This window comes from Syngnathus scovelli, chromosome 18 (genome assembly GCF_024217435.2).
Source record: "Syngnathus scovelli strain Florida chromosome 18, RoL_Ssco_1.2, whole genome shotgun sequence".
Classification (NCBI taxonomy): Eukaryota; Metazoa; Chordata; class Actinopteri; order Syngnathiformes; family Syngnathidae; genus Syngnathus; species Syngnathus scovelli.
The window spans coordinates 45,001-57,772 of record NC_090864.1 but is presented as its reverse complement, the minus strand read 5'-3'; the positions used below and the strand labels follow the sequence as shown (position 1 = coordinate 57,772).

Below are 12,772 nucleotides of genomic sequence, written 5' to 3'. Positions count from 1 at the left end.
GCGGGGGCTATTTTCGGCCACTTGGCTCGTGCGCACGGCCTCCCGGATGTGACGGGCGGGTGCGCGAGCTCGCCGGCCGCTGGAAGTCGAATGAGGCGCCGCGACCACCTCCGCGGTGCTTATAAACAGCCGATCCGCTCGGCGGGGGCTATTTTCGGCCACTTGGCTCGTGCGCACGGCCTCCCGGATGTGCCGGGCGGGTGCGCGAGCTCGCCGGCCGCTGGAAGTCGAATGAGGCGCCGCGACCACCTCCGCGGTGCTTATAAACAGCCGATCCGCTCGGCGGGGGCTATTTTCGGCCACTTGGCTCGTGCGCACGGCCTCCCGGATGTGCCGGGCGGGTGCGCGAGCTCGCCGGCCGCTGGAAGTCGAATGAGGCGCCGCGACCACCTCCGCGGTGCTTATAAACAGCCGATCCGCTCGGCGGGGGCTATTTTCGGCCACTTGGCTCGTGCGCACGGCCTCCCGGATGTGCCGGGCGGGTGCGCGAGCTCGCCGGCCGCTGGAAGTCGAATGAGGCGCCGCGACCACCTCCGCGGTGCTTATAAACAGCCGATCCGCTCGGCGGGGGCTATTTTCGGCCACTTGGCTCGTGCGCACGGCCTCCCGGATGTGCCGGGCGGGTGCGCGAGCTCGCCGGCCGCTGGAAGTCGAATGAGGCGCCGCGACCACCTCCGCGGTGCTTATAAACAGCCGATCCGCTCGGCGGGGGCTATTTTCGGCCACTTGGCTCCTGCGCACGGCCTCCCGGATGTGCCGGGCGGGTGCGCGAGCTCGCCGGCCGCTGGAAGTCGAATGAGGCGCCGCGACCACCTCCGCGGTGCTTATAAACAGCCGATCCGCTCGGCGGGGGCTATTTTCGGCCACTTGGCTCGTGCGCACGGCCTCCCGGATGTGCCGGGCGGGTGCGCGAGCTCGCCGGCCGCTTGAAGTCGAATGAGGCGCCGCGACCACCTCCGCGGTGCTTATAAACAGCCGATCCGCTCGGCGGGGGCTATTTTCGGCCACTTGGCTCGTGCGCACGGCCTCCCGGATGTGCCGGGCGGGTGCGCGAGCTCGCCGGCCGCTTGAAGTCGAATGAGGCGCCGCGACCACCTCCGCGGTGCTTACAAACAGCCGATCCGCTCGGCGGCGGCTATTTTCGTCCACTTGGCTCGTGCGCACGGCCTCCCGGATGTGCCGGGCGGGTGCGCGAGCTCGCCGGCCGCTGGAAGTCGAATGAGGCGCCGCGACCACCTCCGCGGTGCTTATAAACAGCCGATCCGCTCGGCGGGGGCTATTTTCGGCCACTTGGCTCGTGCGCACGGCCTCCCGGATGTGCCGGGCGGGTGCGCGAGCTCGCCGGCCGCTGGAAGTCGAATGAGGCGCCGCGACCACCTCCGCGGTGCTTATAAACAGCCGATCCGCTCGGCGGGGGCTATTTTCGGCCACTTGGCTCCTGCGCACGGCCTCCCGGATGTGCCGGGCGGGTGCGCGAGCTCGCCGGCCGCTGGAAGTCGAATGAGGCGCCGCGACCACCTCCGCGGTGCTTATAAACAGCCGATCCGCTCGGCGGGGGCTATTTTCGGCCACTTGGCTCGTGCGCACGGCCTCCCGGATGTGCCGGGCGGGTGCGCGAGCTCGCCGGCCGCTTGAAGTCGAATGAGGCGCCGCGACCACCTCCGCGGTGCTTATAAACAGCCGATCCGCTCGGCGGGGGCTATTTTCGGCCACTTGGCTCGTGCGCACGGCCTCCCGGATGTGCCGGGCGGGTGCGCGAGCTCGCCGGCCGCTTGAAGTCGAATGAGGCGCCGCGACCACCTCCGCGGTGCTTATAAACAGCCGATCCGCTCGGCGGGGGCTATTTTCGGCCACTTGGCTCGTGCGCACGGCCTCCCGGATGTGCCGGGCGGGTGCGCGAGCTCGCCGGCGGCTGGAAGTCCAATGAGGCGCCGCGATCTCCTCCGCGGTGCTTATAAAGTGCCGATCCGCTCGGCTTGGAGCTATTTCCGGCCTCCCGTTGGTGCCGGGCGGCGTGCGCGAGCTCGCCGGCCGCGATCTCCTCCGCGGTGCTTATAAACAGCAGCATGCGCACGGCCTCCCAGAATTTGAACACATTTCGTCAATAAATTTCGCATATTGAATTTTGAAGTTTAATATAATGCAACAATTGAGCTCGACTTATACAAAGGATATATCATAAAATCGTAAATTTCCGTCGAATTTTAGGGGGTCGACTTATACACCGAGTCGACCTGTACACCGGCAAATACGGTAAATACGATTAAATAAAATGATACGACTGGCATAAAAACAAATATAAACCACATAAAAATAAAAGTCACCATTACGTTGAATTATTGGGAGCACCGAGCTTGTTTCTCAGAAACGAGCCGGTCCCATCCAGGCGTAATCGGAGACAATGAAACCCGAAGTGGTTAAGGTTTGTCTTTTAATGCAGGATGCTTGGTCTCCATGTGCCGAAGCAGTTTTGAAGGCTTCATTGGCTCGCTCGCTAGTTTCAGGGGCGATTGTGTCTATAAAATGCAAAATGTTGGGTCACCTCACGGCTTACGGCCATACTACCCTGAGAACGCCCGATCTCGTCCGATCTCGGAAGCTAAGCAGGGTCGGGCCTGGTTAGTACTTGGATGGGAGACAGCCTGGGAATACCAGGTGCTGTAAGCTTTTTCTTTTTCTTATGTGCACTTCAATCGTTTAAGAAGCTATTTTTTACAACACCCATCACGAATGGCATCCGGAAACAGCAAGCCTAATTTAAACTCCGACATTGAAACTATAACACGAGTTTGAAAGCTATATTATGTGGTGACATCCACAGCATTGTAGTTAAATTTTTTACCGCTAGAGAGCAGACTATGTACAGTGAGCATGGCTCCCTGTGAACTCAAAGCAGCAGGCTTGACTTGTAAAAGAACCCAACACAACACTTCCATGAAGTAATTGTACTAAGTTCATTTTGTTTTTCCTTATTTAATCACTTCACTGGTTTCTTTTATATCAAACAAATTGTTTTAGGTTATTCACCTGACATGTTGATCCATCAGCTGATAAAGACGCGTCACCATCACATCTGTGACACTCTGATGAAGGCGGAAGAAACCGCCGAAACATGTCAGGTGAATAACCTAAAACAATTTGTTTGATATAAAAGAAACCAGTGAAGTGACTTCCATGAAGTGTTTTTAAACTTTTCAAGGCATTTATTTTGATTCAGCAAAATGCAGGTCGCAACGGCAAATTCGTGCTACCGCATAAAAAGCTGTCAATAACTTTTCATGATAGCCATGTTTCCAGAAAACACCAAAAGCCTTGGAAGAAAGCCTGTTTCGGCCCTGGTTGTAAAAAAAACAAAAAAAAAAACAAAAGGGAAGGGTGACCGTCCGGGAATACCAGGTGCTGAAAGCCTTTTTTTTTTTTTTTTTCCCACGTCAATTGTGAAAGGAAACTTTTACCACAGCCATCAAGTCCCGCCGCTGCTTGGCATGGTTTCAGGGGCGATTGTGTCTATAAAATGAAAAATTCTGAGCGGTCTCACGGCTTACGGCAATACTACCCTGAGAGCGCCCGCTCTCGTCCGACCTCGGAGGCTAAGCAGGGTCGGGCCTGGTTAGTACTTGGATGGGAGACCGCCTGGGAATACCAGTTACCGTAAGCTTTTTTTTTTTTTTTTTTTTTCTTATGTGCACTTCAATCGTTTAAGCCAAGAACTTTTTACAGCACCCATCACGAATGGCATTCGGAAACTGCAAGCCTAGTTTGAACTCCGACACTGAAACTACAACACGAGTTTAAAACCTACATTGTGTGGCGACAGCCATAGCATTGCAGTTCACGTTTTTACCGCTAGAGGACAGACTATGTACAGTGAATAAAGAGCATGGCTCCCTGTGAACTCAAAGCAGCAGTCTTTACTTGTAAAAGAACCCAGCACAACACATTGCGCTTCCATGTAGTGTTTTTACCTTTTCATTGACATTTATTTTGATACAGCCAAATGCAGGTTTTGTGCACTTCACTTTTCCGTTGGGCATTCGCGTAGAACCCTATTCCAGTTACGGCCAGATTCTTTTAGACTAGTGGTCCCCAAACTTTCTTGCGCCACGGACCGGCTACGCGTCAGAAATATTTTTGCGGACCTGCCTTTATATATATAAATAAACAATAAATCTATATAAATAAATACTACATTTATAATAAATATATATAAATAGGATTAAATAAAATGATACGACTGGCATAAAAACAAATATAAACCACATAAAAATAAAAGTCACCATTACGTTGAATTATTGGGAGCACCGAGCTTGTTTCTCAGAAACGAGCCGGTCCCATCCAGGCGTAAGCGGAGACAATGAAACCCGAAGTGGTTAAGGTTTGTCTTTTAATGCAGGATGCTTGGTCTCCATGTGCCGAAGCAGTTTTGAAGGCTTCATTGGCTTGCTCGCTAGTTTCAGGGGCGATTGTGTCTATAAAATGCAAAATGTTGGGTCACCTCACGGCTTACGGCCATACTACCCTGAGAACGCCTGATCTCGTCTTATCTCGGAAGCTAAGCAGGGTCGGGCCTGGTTAGTACTTGGATGGGAGACTGCCTGGGAATACCAGGTGCTGTAAGCTTTTTCTTTTTCTTATGTGCACTTCAAGCTCTTTTTTTTTTTTTTTTTTTTTCTTATGTGCACTTCAATCGTTTAAGCCAAGACCTTTTTACAACACCCATCACGAATGGCATTCGGAAACTGCAAGCCTAGTTTGAACTCCGACACTGAAACTACAACACGAGTTCAAAACCTCTATGTACAGTGAATAAAGAGCATGGCTCCCTGTGAACTCAAAGCAGCAGTCTTTACTTGTAAAAGAACCCAGCACAACACATTGCGCTTCCATGTAGTGTTTTTACCTTTTTCATGACATTTATTTTGATACAGCCAAATGCAGGTTTTGTGCACTTCACTTTTCCGTTGGGCATTCGCGTAGAACCCTATTCCAGTTACGGCCAGATTCTTTTAGACTAGTGGTCCCCAACCTTTCTTGCGCCACGGACCGGCTACGCGTCAGAAATATTTTTGCGGACCTGCCTTTATATATATAAATAAACAATAAATCAATATAAATAAATACTACATTTATAATAAGTATATATACCGTATTTGCCGGTGTATTGGTCGACCTTTTTCGATCCAAAATCGACCGAAAAAAATCGACCTCGACTTATACACCGAGTCATAAAATTTAACTTCGTATTCATCGCTTCAAATGTGATGGTAACCAAGGCCGTTTCTCATGCATCTCATTGTGCGTTGCACTTAGAAAATTTGAACCGGGCGGTGTGCGCGAGTGCGCGGCCCGCTGGAAGTCGAATGAGGCGCCGCGACCACCTCCGCGGTGCTTATAAACCGCCGATCCGCTCGGCGGGGGCTATTTTCGGCCACTTGGCTCGTGCGCACGGCCTCCCGGATGTGCCGGGCGGGTGCGCGAGCTCGCCGGCCGCTGGAAGTCGAATGAGGCGCCGCGACCACCTCCGCGGTGCTTATAAACAGCCGATCCGCTCGGCGGGGGCTATTTTCGGCCACTTGGCTTGTGCGCAAGGCCTCCCGGATGTGCCGGGCGGGTGGGCGAGCTCGCCGGCCGCTGGAAGTCGAATGAGGCGCCGCGACCACCTCCGCGGTGCTTATAAACAGCCGATCCGCTCGGCGGGGGCTATTTTCGGCCACTTGGCTCGTGCGCACGGCCTCCCGGATGTGCCGGGCGGGTGCGCGGGCTCGCCGGCCGCTGGAAGTCGAATGAGGCGCCGCGACCACCTCCTCGGTGCTTATAAACAGCCGATCCGCTCGGCGGGGGCTATTTTCGGCCACTTGGCTCGTGCGCACGGCCTCCCGGATATGCCGGGCGGGTGCGCGAGCTCGCCGGCCGCTGGAAGTCGAATGAGGCGCCGCGACCACCTCCGCGGTGCTTATAAACAGCCGATCCGCTCGGCGGGGGCTATTTTCGGCCACTTGGCTCGTGCGCACGGCCTCCCGGATGTGCCGGGCGGGTGCGCGAGCTCGCCGGCCGCTGGAAGTCGAATGAGGCGCCGCGACCACCTCCGCGGTGCTTATAAACAGCCGATCCGCTCGGCGGGGGCTATTTTCGGCCACTTGGCTCGTGCGCACGGCCTCCCGGATGTGCCGGGCGGGTGCGCGAGCTCGCCGCCCGCCGGAAGTCGAATGAGGCGCCGCGACCACCTCCGCGGTGCTTATAAACAGCCGATCCGCTCGGCGGGGGCTATTTTCGGCCACTTGGCTCGTGCGCACGGCCTCCCGGATGTGCCGGGCGGGTGCGCGAGCTCGCCGGCCGCTTGAAGTCGAATGAGGCGCCGCGACCACCTCCGCGGTGCTTATAAACAGCCGATCCGCTCGGCGGGGGCTATTTTCGGCCACTTGGCTCGTGCGCACGGCCTCCCGGATGTGCCGGGCGGGTGCGCGAGCTCGCCGGCCGCTGGAAGTCGAATGAGGCGCCGCGACCACCTCCGCGGTGCTTATAAACAGCCGATCCGCTCGGCGGGGGCTATTTTCGGCCACTTGGCTCGTGCGCACGGCCTCCCGGATGTGCCGGGCGGGTGCGCGAGCTCGCCGGCCGCTGGAAGTCGAATGAGGCGCCGCGACCACCTCCGCGGTGCTTATAAACAGCCGATCCGCTCGGCGGGGGCTATTTTCGGCCACTTTGCTCGTGCGCACGGCCTCCCGGATGTGCCGGGCGGGTGGGTTAGGGTTAGGGTTAGGGTTAGGGTTAGGGTTAGGATTATGGTGGGAGCCCCCCCTCCTGGAGGAGGGAAAGGCAAAAGCACGGTCCATCCATCCGGGATTCCAATCAGCCCCCAGCTCACGGTTCCGGCGGGCAACGCGGTGACGTCGGCCATAGTGGACCGTCGTCCAACCCTGATCCATGGCTGTGGATCTAGAATTTGCCTTTGTTATATATTTAATAAAGTTGTTTTTTTAAAAAAATAAAGTTTCTTTTTTTATTTATTCTGGCCAATATGCAATGTGTGCCCTGACAACGTTTCGGCTATCTCAAGCCTTCATCAGGTCTGGCACACATGTATTATATGAAAAACTATTTTTTGTTTTGTAAGGTGCAACAATGTGTCTTGCTTGCAGTCCAAATTCGCACTAAAGGCTCTTTGCCTTGCGGATTCCTTTTATACCCTCAGCTCGGTTGAAGTTTTAAATCTTTTTTGTTTTTCGAAATTTCGTTTTAGAAATGTAACGTGTTTTAGCTTATATTTGCATTTTCCAATTAATTTTCATAATTAAACTAGCCTTCATATTGGGTTTAAACAAAATAATTATAATTTGGTCAACTTGGAATTGGTATTGTAGAATAATGTAAACATACTAATTTTGTTTTTTGTTTTTTAATGTTTTTTAATTGTTTTTTTAATGTTTTTGATGTATTTTGTTTTTCAAGTAGACGTGGTCTAGGATCTCGGATTGCTGTTCAAACTACAGGTAAATAATACATAGGTAGGTGGATTATATATGTGTATTGGGTTTTTGCAAATTTGTAATTATATTATTGAAAACATTTGGTGACTTTTGTTCATATTTTTGTGTTATTCCGTTTTGTCAATTTTTTCTGCTTTTTTTCAGGTGGGCGTGGTCCGGGGACCAGACGCGTGGTTCCAATTGGAGGTAAGTATCCAGGTAGGTATTAGATGTAAGTGGGTCTAAATAAAATAAAACCAATTTGTCCTAATTATGTTAATTGTCCTACTGTTTGGAAGTTCTGTTCCTGGTGGGACGTAGATAGGGACTGGGATTGGGGTATGGGTTGGGGTTAGGGTTGGGGTTAGGTTTAGGGTTGGGGGTAGGGTCAGGGTTGGGGTTAGGGTTGAGGGCAGGGTTAGGTTTGGGGTTAGGGGACAAAGCCCGACTCCCTTGTGTAGACACCCCTCTTGGGCGGTCCTGGTGGGGAGGGAATTGGCTGGGCTTACTGGCCACCACTGCGATCTTCCTCTGCGGGCGTAGGGACACTGTCAATTTTTGGGTTTGGATCTCAACCACTTCCCCTGGCTCCGAATCTTGGGTCTTCTTTTTGGCGACAGGTGTGAGTCTAGGTCGCTGTGGGAGCGGAGTGGGAGCGGGAAACCGCAGCTCCAGGTTAGGGTTTGGGATAGGGTTAGGGTTGGGGTTAGGGTTAGGGTTGGGGGCGAGAATAGGACTGGGGCTAGGAGTAGGGTGGGGGTCAGGGTTGGGATCGGAGCGCGGCAAGTCTTCCAGAAAGTCCAAAATCTCGTTCTCAACCTCCGAAATTGTGTCTGGTAGTAGGCGTGGAAAATTTCGCTTGGCCCAACCAACCGCCACTTGGAAAGCAGCCTCCCATTCTAGATTGTTGTCTTGGAGTGCAAATTCCATGTCGGACCGGCAGAACGGTAGGTGGGACTCGTAATGACGTTTGAGGATCTGGCAGGTGGTCTTGCCCCAGGCCTTGGCATTGTCCACAATGTCCCGCACAACCCCGCTATCTAGGAATGCCGGCTTGATCATTGTGGACAACACCTCCTCCATCCTGGTGATCATCCGAGGTTGTGTAGCCCACTGCTGGGGGTCTACATTGTTCAGGTGGTGGTAGACCTTAATCAAGTTATAGATTTTGCGGATCAGGCGACCAAATCCGGCCTCTGCTGGTCTCCACTTGGAGGTCCGGGTTGCAGCTGGAGGGGGATCACGTTGGTCCTGACGCGGTTGCCTGCGGCCTTGGCGAACTACTGTCGCATAGGAATCGAACCTAGAGCCAGGAGGTCTGGAAGGATCCGGAGGAGGCACAGGCTGGTTAGGATTATGGTGGGAGTCCCCCCTCCTGGAGGAGGGAAAGGCAAAAGCACGGTCCATCCATCCGGGATTCCAATCAGCCCCCAGCTCACGGTTCCGGCGGGCAACGCGGTGACGTCGGCCATAGTGGACCGTCGTCCAACCCTGATCCATGGCTGTGGATCTAGAATTTGCCTTTGTTATATATTTAATAAAGTTGTTTTTTTAAAAAAATAAAGTTTCTTTTTTGATTTATTCTGGCCAATATGCAATGTGTGCCCTGACAACGTTTCGGCTATCTCAAGCCTTCATCAGGTCTGGCACACATGTATTATATGAAAAACTATTTTTTGTTTTGTAAGGTGCAACAATGTGTCTTGCTTGCAGTCCAAATTCGCACTAAAGGCTCTTTGCCTTGCGGATTCCTTTTATACCCTCAGCTCGGTTGAAGTTTTAAATCTTTTTTGTTTTTCGAAATTTCGTTTTAGAAATGTAACGTGTTTTAGCTTATATTTGCATTTTCCAATTAATTTTCATAATTAAACTAGCCTTCATATTGGGTTTAAACAAAATAATTATAATTTGGTCAACTTGGAATTGGTATTGTAGAATAATGTAAACATACTAATTTTGTTTTTTGTTTTTTAATGTTTTTTAATTGTTTTTTTAATGTTTTTGATGTATTTTGTTTTTCAAGTAGACGTGGTCTAGGATCTCGGATTGCTGTTCAAACTACAGGTAAATAATACATAGGTAGGTGGATTATATATGTGTATTGGGTTTTTGCAAATTTGTAATTATATTATTGAAAACATTTGGTGACTTTTGTTCATATTTTTGTGTTATTCCGTTTTGTCAATTTTTTCTGCTTTTTTTCAGGTGGGCGTGGTCCGGGGACCAGACGCGTGGTTCCAATTGGAGGTAAGTATCCAGGTAGGTATTAGATGTAAGTGGGTCTAAATAAAATAAAACCAATTTGTCCTAATTATGTTAATTGTCCTACTGTTTGGAAGTTCTGTTCCTGGTGGGACGTAGATAGGGACTGGGATTGGGGTATGGGTTGGGGTTAGGGTTGGGGTTAGGTTTAGGGTTGGGGGTAGGGTCAGGGTTGGGGTTAGGGTTGAGGGCAGGGTTAGGTTTGGGGTTAGGGGACAAAGCCCGACTCCCTTGTGTAGACACCCCTCTTGGGCGGTCCTGGTGGGGAGGGAATTGGCTGGGCTTACTGGCCACCACTGCGATCTTCCTCTGCGGGCGTAGGGACACTGTCAATTTTTGGGTTTGGATCTCAACCACTTCCCCTGGCTCCGAATCTTGGGTCTTCTTTTTGGCGACAGGTGTGAGTCTAGGTCGCTGTGGGAGCGGAGTGGGAGCGGGAAACCGCAGCTCCAGGTTAGGGTTTGGGATAGGGTTAGGGTTGGGGTTAGGGTTAGGGTTGGGGGCGAGAATAGGACTGGGGCTAGGAGTAGGGTGGGGGTCAGGGTTGGGATCGGAGCGCGGCAAGTCTTCCAGAAAGTCCAAAATCTCGTTCTCAACCTCCGAAATTGTGTCTGGTAGTAGGCGTGGAAAATTTCGCTTGGCCCAACCAACCGCCACTTGGAAAGCAGCCTCCCATTCTAGATTGTTGTCTTGGAGTGCAAATTCCATGTCGGACCGGCAGAACGGTAGGTGGGACTCGTAATGACGTTTGAGGATCTGGCAGGTGGTCTTGCCCCAGGCCTTGGCATTGTCCACAATGTCCCGCACAACCCCGCTATCTAGGAATGCCGGCTTGATCATTGTGGACAACACCTCCTCCATCCTGGTGATCATCCGAGGTTGTGTAGCCCACTGCTGGGGGTCTACATTGTTCAGGTGGTGGTAGACCTTAATCAAGTTATAGATTTTGCGGATCAGGCGACCAAATCCGGCCTCTGCTGGTCTCCACTTGGAGGTCCGGGTTGCAGCTGGAGGGGGATCACGTTGGTCCTGACGCGGTTGCCTGCGTCCTTGGCGAACTACTGTCGCATAGGAATCGAACCTAGAGCCAGGAGGTCTGGAGGGATCCGGAGGAGGCACAGGCTGGTTAGGATTATGGTGGGAGCCCCCCCTCCTGGAGGAGGGAAAGGCAAAAGCACGGTCCATCCATCCGGGATTCCAAGGGTTAGGGTTAGGGTTAGGGTTAGGGTTAGGGGTTAGGGTTAGGGTTAGGTTTATAAGGTTATCTCGCTACACATTCCCCAAAGGGTCCGCCGACCCAGTTGGTTAGATAGAAGGCAGCGGAAGGCACAGGCCGGCGCATGTCTCCTTCAGTAAACCTCGCCGTACCGGAGTCGCATAAATTCTGGAATGGGTACGAAGGACGGCGAAGTGAGAATGCACCTCAACCAGAACCTCCCCCGAGTAGCTGAGGCGCTACCCAGGTCTTCGGCCAGCAAGATGGAAAAATAGTGAAAAGTGAGAGAAGAAAGCAACCTAAAGTCCTACCCTTGGATTATATTATGTCTATTAACTTTGAAGTATTTTTGACCTAATATCTTGTTTTTATATTCAACCAACAGCTTTCTTTAGAAGGGATCCCATTAAGTCGTCTTTGTTGTGGGTAATTTGAGCGTCAGAATTTCGTAGACACGTCATCAGTAGTGGACCTTGGGGTCACAGAGTGTTTCGGCCATTATCACCAGACACCCTCGCCCAAGGGAGGCCCCGCCGGGGTTGATCGAGCCCCGGTGTGTGTCTACCTAGTCAATTAAAATTACAGTTATTTGTCAAGTCAACTGCCCAGCTTTAACGCAGACAGAAAAGATCAATAGGTCAGTCTTTGTCTCTTTTAATTTATTGATTCATTGAATTTAAACCATCATTACGTATGTTTGTACTTAACTCAATGTTATATTATTTCATTTAAGTTTCTGGCCAAGTTTATCAGCATAATTGGAGGTCTGCCTGTAGTCCAATTGTGATGAAAACCCTTTAAACCATTATATCCACGCAATTAATATTATTTTATCAAAAGGACTGTGTTTGTATCAGCCGTTTATCTGACATTTATCAACCAGAAAAATCTTACCTTAGGAGATTGTCATTCCCAGCGCCACTTTCTTGGTTCACGGTGTCACTGTCAATGGCAAATTCCCATGAGCCTCTGCGAAGTGTCACGGCGGCTCGTCAACCAATCCCGTCCCTAAACCTATCTAACAATGTGATAAGCACTAAATAAAGTTAGATAAAACCCATTTGTGTCGTTTAATTGTGTTAACTGTTCCCCTGCAACCGCAAATTTAATTCGCAACAACATATTTGGAAATAAATCGATTAACGCAAATCGCGGCTATTTAGCATTAGCAAGCCGGAAGTACCCAAAGCCCTTGCCAAGTATCCCAACGGCTTCCGTACCACAAATATTTTCCAAAACTCATACCACAAAGTGTTAAAAAGCGAATAAACTTCCATTAAGGTCATTGGTATTATTCAAATGCATTAACCGGTCCCATTTATCCGTAAATTCAATTGCTAACATTAATAAGATCGCATATTTAGGACGAAATCGCTCTTCCTCCTTCTTCTTCTCTTTTCTTTTTTGGCGTACCGGCGCCAACGTCATGAGCATTAGCAACCCGGAAGTACCCACAAGCCCTCGCACTAGCAACCCGGAAGTACCTATAACCCCTGCAAAATGTCGTAGTGGACCCCGTTAATCGAAAATATTATTAAAATTACCCATCCCAGTGATAATAACAGAATACATTTCGATTGCTTTTGTTAACTCGCACTACCCGGTCACCATTGTCCGTAAATCCACTCGCCCACCACAATAATAAAACTGTGCAATTAAAACGAAATAGCCGTGCGCGTCAAGTGGCTAGTAAACGTTAGCCAAGCCGGAAGTATCCGTGATGACGCTTACATTGTCATGGCAACCAACTGTCCCCAAGCGTATTCATTACAATATCCACCCCAAAAGCGATCAAAATAAACAAAATGTTAAAAAACAATTTAATACT

General features: G+C 51.0%; 2 non-coding genes and 1 pseudogene across 2 annotated transcripts; all 3 read left to right on the top strand.

Annotated features, from left to right (window-relative positions):
- Nucleotides 1-2,548: 2,548 nt before the first annotated feature.
- LOC125986435 (5S ribosomal RNA) lies at nt 2,549-2,667 on the top strand. The gene has a single exon (XR_007487634.1). It is a non-coding gene; the product is annotated as a 5S ribosomal RNA (ribosomal RNA).
- Nucleotides 2,668-3,539: 872 nt separating this feature from the next.
- Nucleotides 3,540-3,658, top strand: LOC125986387 (5S ribosomal RNA; annotated as a pseudogene).
- Nucleotides 3,659-4,501: 843 nt separating this feature from the next.
- LOC125986452 (5S ribosomal RNA) lies at nt 4,502-4,620 on the top strand. Its single transcript, XR_007487651.1, has one exon. It is a non-coding gene; the product is annotated as a 5S ribosomal RNA (ribosomal RNA).
- The last annotated feature ends 8,152 nt before the right edge of the window (nt 4,621-12,772 follow it).